A 6,383-nucleotide genomic window follows, 5' to 3' on the forward strand; every position below is an offset into this window, starting at 1 on the left:
AGAGGGTTGTCTGCACTGGATACTACTGTAACAAACCCTCAGCTGTGAGAAGTATGGGGTCAGAAGGAGCATTCTTCGCCTGGAAGTAACATAGTAACATAGTAACATGGTACATAAGGCCGAAAAAAGACATCTGTCCATCCAGTTCGGCCTGTTATCCTGCAAGTTGATCCAGAGGAAGGCAAAAAAACCCTGTGAGGAAGAAGCCAATTTTCCCCACTTTAGGGGAATAAAAAATTCCTTCCCGACTCCAATCATAGAAACATAGAAACATAGAATGTGTCGGCAGAACCATTCGGCCCATCTAGTCTGCCCAATATACTGAATACTATGGATAGCCCCTGGCCCTATCTTATATGAAGGATGGCCTTATGCCTATCCCATGCATGCTTAAACTCCTCCACTGTATTTGCAGCTACCACTTCTGCAGGAAGGCTATTCCATGCATCCACTACTCTCTCAGTAAAGTAATACTTCCTTATATTACTGTTAAACCTTTGCCCCTCTAATTTAAAACTGTGTCCTCTTGTGGTAGTTTTTCTTCTTTTAAATATGCTCTCTTCCTTCAGACATCAGAATAACTCCCTGGATCAACGACCCCTCTCTAGTAGCTATAGCCTGTAATATTATTACACTCCAGAAACACATCCAGGCCCCTCCTGAACTCTTATAGTGAACTCACCATCACCACCTCCTCAGGCAGAGTCCATAGTCTCACCGCTCTTACCGTAAAGAGTCCATAGTCTCACTGCTTTTACAGTAAAGAGTCCATAGTCTCACCGCTCTTACCGTAACAGAGTCCATAGTCTCACTGCTCTTACAGTAAAGAGTCCATAGTCTCACTGCTCTTACAGTAAAGAGTCCATAGTCTCACTGCTCTTACAGTAAAGAGCCCATAGTCTCACTGCTCTTACAGTAAAGAGTCCATAGTCTCACTGCTCTTACAGTATAGAGTCCATAGTCTCACTGCTCTTACAGTATAGAGTCCATAGTCTCACTGCTCTTACAGTAAAGAGTCCATAGTCTCACTGCTCTTACATAATAGAGTCCATAGTCTCACTGCTCTTACAGTATAGAGTCCATAGACTCACTGCTCTTACCGTAAAGAGTCCATAGTCTCACTGCTCTTACAGTATAGAGTCCATAGTCTCACTGCTCCTTACAGTATAGAGTCCATAGTCTCACTGCTCTTACAGTAAAGAGTCCATAGTCTCACTGCTCTTACAGTAAAGAGTCCATAGTCTCACTGCTCTTACAGTATAGAGTCCATAGTCTCACTGCTCTTACATAATAGAGTCCATAGTCTCACTGCTCTTACAGTATAGAGTCCATAGACTCACTGCTCTTACCGTAAAGAGTCCATAGTCTCACTGCTCTTACAGTATAGAGTCCATAGTCTCACTGCTCTTACAGTATAGAGTCCATAGTCTCACTGCTCTTACAGTAAAGAGTCCATAGTCTCACTGCTCTTACAGTAAAGAGTCCATAGTCTCACTGCTCTACAGTAAAGAGTCCATAGTCTCACTGCTCTTACAGTAAAGAGTCCATAGTCTCACTGCTCTTACATAATAGAGTCCATAGTCTCACTGCTCTTACAGTATAGAGTCCATAGTCTCACTGCTCTTACAGTAAATAGTTCCATAGTCTCACTGCTCTTACAGTAAAGAGTCCATAGTCTCACTGCTCTTACCGTAAAGAGTCCATAGTCTCACTGCTCTTACTGTAAAGAGTCCATAGTCTCACTGCTCTTACAGTAAAGAGTCCATAGTCTCACTGCTCTTACCGTAAAGAGTCCATAGTCTCACTGCTCTTACAGAAAAGAGTCCATAGTCTCCCTGCTCTTACAGTAAAGAGTCCACAGTCTCACTGCTCTTTTAATAAAGAGTCCATAGTCTCACTGCTCTTACCGTAAAGAGTCCATAGTCTCACTGCTCTTACAGTAAAGAGTCCAGGGTCTCACTGCTCTTACCGTTAAGAGTCCCATAGTCTCACTGCTCTTACAGTAAAGAGTCCATAGTCTCATCGTTCTTACCGTAAAGAGTCCATAGTCTCACTGCTCTTACAGTAGAGTCCATAGTCTCACTGCTCTTACATTAAAGAGTCCATAGTCGCACTGCTCTTACAGTAAAGAGTCCATAGTCTCACTGCTCTTACCAAAAAGAGTCCATAGTCTCACCGCTCTTACCGTAAAGAGTCCATAGTCTCACCGCTCTCACATTAAAGAGTCCATAGTCTCACTGCTCTTACAGTAAAGAGTCCACAGTCTCACTGCTCTTACATTAAAGAGTCCATAGTCTCACCGCTCTTACCGTATACAGTCCATAGTCTCACCGCCTCTTACCGTAAAGAGTCCATAGTCTCACTGCTCTTACAGTAAACAGTCCATAGTCTCACTGCTATTACAGTAAAGAGTCCATAGTCTCACTGCTCTTACAGTAAAGAGTCCATAGTCTCACTGCTCTTACAGTAAAGAGTCCATAGTCTCACTGCTCTTACTGTAAAGAGTCCATAGTCTCACAGCTCTTACAGTAAAGAGTCCATAGTCTCACTGCTCTTACCGTAAAGAGTCCATAGTCTCACTGCTCTTACAGTAAAGAGTCCATAGTCTCACTGCTCTTACCGTAAAGAGTCCATAGTCTCACTGCTCTTACAGTAAAGAGTCCATAGTCTCCCTGCTCTTACAGTAAAGAGTCCACAGTCTCACTGCTCTTTTAATAAAGAGTCCATAGTCTCACTGCTCTTACCGTAAAGAGTCCATAGTCTCACTGCTCTTACAGTAAAGAGTCCATGGTCTCACTGCTCTTACCGTTAAGAGTCCATAGTCTCACTGCTCTTACAGTAAAGAGTCCATAGTCTCATCGTTCTTACCGTAAAGAGTCCATAGTCTCACTGCTCTTACAGTAGAGTCCATAGTCTCACTGCTCTTACATTAAAGAGTCCATAGTCGCACTGCTCTTACAGTAAAGAGTCCATAGTCTCACTGCTCTTACCGTAAAGAGTCCATAGTCTCACCGCTCTCACATTAAAGAGTCCATAGTCTCTCTGCTCTTACAGTAAAGAATCCATAGTCTCACTGCTCTTACCGTAAAGAGTCCACAGTCTGACTGCTCTTACAGTAAAGAGTCCATAGTCTCACTGCTCTTACCATAAAGAGTCCATAGTCTCACTGCTCTACCGTAAAGAGTCCATAGTCTCACTGCTCTTACAGTAAAGAGTCCACAGTCTCACTGCTCTTACAGTAAAGAGTCCATAGTCTCACTGCTCTTACAGTAAAGAGTCCATAGTCTCACTGCTCTTACAGTAAAGAGTCCACAGTCTCACTGCTCTTACAGTAAAGAGTCCATAGTCTCACTGCTTATACAGTAAAGAGTCCATAGTCTCACTGCTCTTACAGTAAAGAGTCCATAGTCTCGCTGCTCTTACAGTAAAGAGTCCATAGTCTCACAGCTCTTTCAGTAAAGAGTTCATAGTCTCACTGCTCTTACAGTAAAGAGTCCATAGTCTCTCTGCTCTTACAGTAAAGAATCCATAGTCTCACTGCTCTTACAGTAAAGAGTCCATAGTCTCTCTGCTCTTACAGTAAAGAATCCATAGTCTCACTGCTCTTACCGTAAAGAGTCCACAGTCTGACTGCTCTTACATTAAAGAGTCCATAGTCTCACTGCTCTTACCGTAAAGAGTCCATAGTCTCACTGCTCTTACAGTAAAGAGTCCATAGTCTCACTGCTCTTACAGTAAAAAAGTCCATAGTCTCACTGCTCTTACAGTATAGAGTCCATAGTCTCACTGCTCTTACAGTATAGAGTCCATAGTCTCACTGCTCTTACAGTATAGAGTTTATAGTCTCACTGCTCTTACCGTAAAGAGTCCATAGTCTCACTGCTCTTAGCGTAAAGAGTCCATAGTCTCACTGCTCTTACAATAAAAGAGTCCATAGTCTCCCTGCCTCTTACAGTAAAGAGTCCACAGTCTCACTGCTCTTTTATTAAAGAGTCCATAGTCTCACTGCTCTTACCATAAAGAGTCCATAGTCTCACTGCTCTTACAGTAAAGAGTCCATAGTCTAATCGCTCTTACCGTAAAGAGTCCATAGTCTCACCGCTCTTACAGTAAAGAGTCCATAGTCTCATCGCTCTTACCGTAAAGAGTCCATAGTCTCACTGTTCTTACATTAAAGAGTCCATAGTCGCACTGCTCTTACAGTAAAGAGTCCATAGTCTAACTGCTCTTACATTAAAGAGTCCATAGTCTCACCGCTCTTACCGTAAAGAGTCCATAGTCTCACCGCTCTTACCGTAAAGAGTCCATAGTCTCACCGCTCTCACATTAAAGAGTCCATAGTCTCACTGCTCTTACCGTAAAGAGTCCATAGTCTCACTGCTCTTACTGTAAAGAGTCCATAGTCTCACTGCTCTTACAGTAAAGAGTCCATAGTCTCACTGCTCTTACCGTAAAGAGTCCATAGTCTCACTGCTCTTACAGTAAAGAGTCCATAGTCTCCCTGCTCTTACAGTAAAGAGTCCACAGTCTCACTGCTCTTTTAATAAAGAGTCCATAGTCTCACTGCTCTTACCGTAAAGAGTCCATAGTCTCACTGCTCTTACAGTAAAGAGTCCAGGGTCTCACTGCTCTTACCGTTAAGAGTCCATAGTCTCACTGCTCTTACAGTAAAGAGTCCATAGTCTCATCGTTCTTACCGTAAAGAGTCCATAGTCTCACTGCTCTTACAGTAGAGTCCATAGTCTCACTGCTCTTACATTAAAGAGTCCATAGTCGCATGCTCTTACAGTAAAGAGTCCATAGTCTCACTGCTCTTACCAAAAAGAGTCCATAGTCTCACCGCTCTTACCGTAAAGAGTCCATAGTCTCACCGCTCTCACATTAAAGAGTCCATAGTCTCACTGCTCTTACAGTAAAGAGTCCACAGTCTCACTGCTCTTACATTAAAGAGTCCATAGTCTCACCGCTCTTACCGTATACAGTCCATAGTCTCACCGCTCTTACCGTAAAGAGTCCATAGTCTCACTGCTCTTACAGTAAACAGTCCATAGTCTCACTGCTATTACAGTAAAGAGTCCATAGTCTCACTGCTCTTACAGTAAAGAGTCCATAGTCTCACTGCTCTTACAGTAAAGAGTCCATAGTCTCACTGCTCTTACTGTAAAGAGTCCATAGTCTCACAGCTCTTACAGTAAAGAGTCCATAGTCTCACTGCTCTTACCGTAAAGAGTCCATAGTCTCACTGCTCTTACAGTAAAGAGTCCATAGTCTCACTGCTCTTACCGTAAAGAGTCCATAGTCTCACTGCTCTTACAGTAAAGAGTCCATAGTCTCCCTGCTCTTACAGTAAAGAGTCCACAGTCTCACTGCTCTTTTAATAAAGAGTCCATAGTCTCACTGCTCTTACCGTAAAGAGTCCATAGTCTCACTGCTCTTACAGTAAAGAGTCCATGGTCTCACTGCTCTTACCGTTAAGAGTCCATAGTCTCACTGCTCTTACAGTAAAGAGTCCATAGTCTCATCGTTCTTACCGTAAAGAGTCCATAGTCTCACTGCTCTTACAGTAGAGTCCATAGTCTCACTGCTCTTACATTAAAGAGTCCATAGTCGCACTGCTCTTACAGTAAAGAGTCCATAGTCTCACTGCTCTTACCGTAAAGAGTCCATAGTCTCACCGCTCTCACATTAAAGAGTCCATAGTCTCTCTGCTCTTACAGTAAAGAATCCATAGTCTCACTGCTCTTACCGTAAAGAGTCCACAGTCTGACTGCTCTTACAGTAAAGAGTCCATAGTCTCACTGCTCTTACCATAAAGAGTCCATAGTCTCACTGCTCTTACCGTAAAGAGTCCATAGTCTCACTGCTCTTACAGTAAAGAGTCCACAGTCTCACTGCTCTTACAGTAAAGAGTCCATAGTCTCACTGCTCTTACAGTAAAGAGTCCATAGTCTCACTGCTCTTACAGTAAAGAGTCCACAGTCTCACTGCTCTTACAGTAAAGAGTCCATAGTCTCACTGCTTATACAGTAAAGAGTCCATAGTCTCACTGCTCTTACAGTAAAGAGTCCATAGTCTCGCTGCTCTTACAGTAAAGAGTCCATAGTCTCACAGCTCTTTCAGTAAAGAGTTCATAGTCTCACTGCTCTTACAGTAAAGAGTCCATAGTCTCTCTGCTCTTACAGTAAAGAATCCATAGTCTCACTGCTCTTACAGTAAAGAGTCCATAGTCTCTCTGCTCTTACAGTAAAGAATCCATAGTCTCACTGCTCTTACCGTAAAGAGTCCACAGTCTGACTGCTCTTACATTAAAGAGTCCATAGTCTCACTGCTCTTACCGTAAAGAGTCCATAGTCTCACTGCTCTTACCGTAAAGAGTCCATAGT

This window comes from Bufo bufo, chromosome 9, assembly GCF_905171765.1.
Source record: "Bufo bufo chromosome 9, aBufBuf1.1, whole genome shotgun sequence".
Classification (NCBI taxonomy): Eukaryota; Metazoa; Chordata; class Amphibia; order Anura; family Bufonidae; genus Bufo; species Bufo bufo.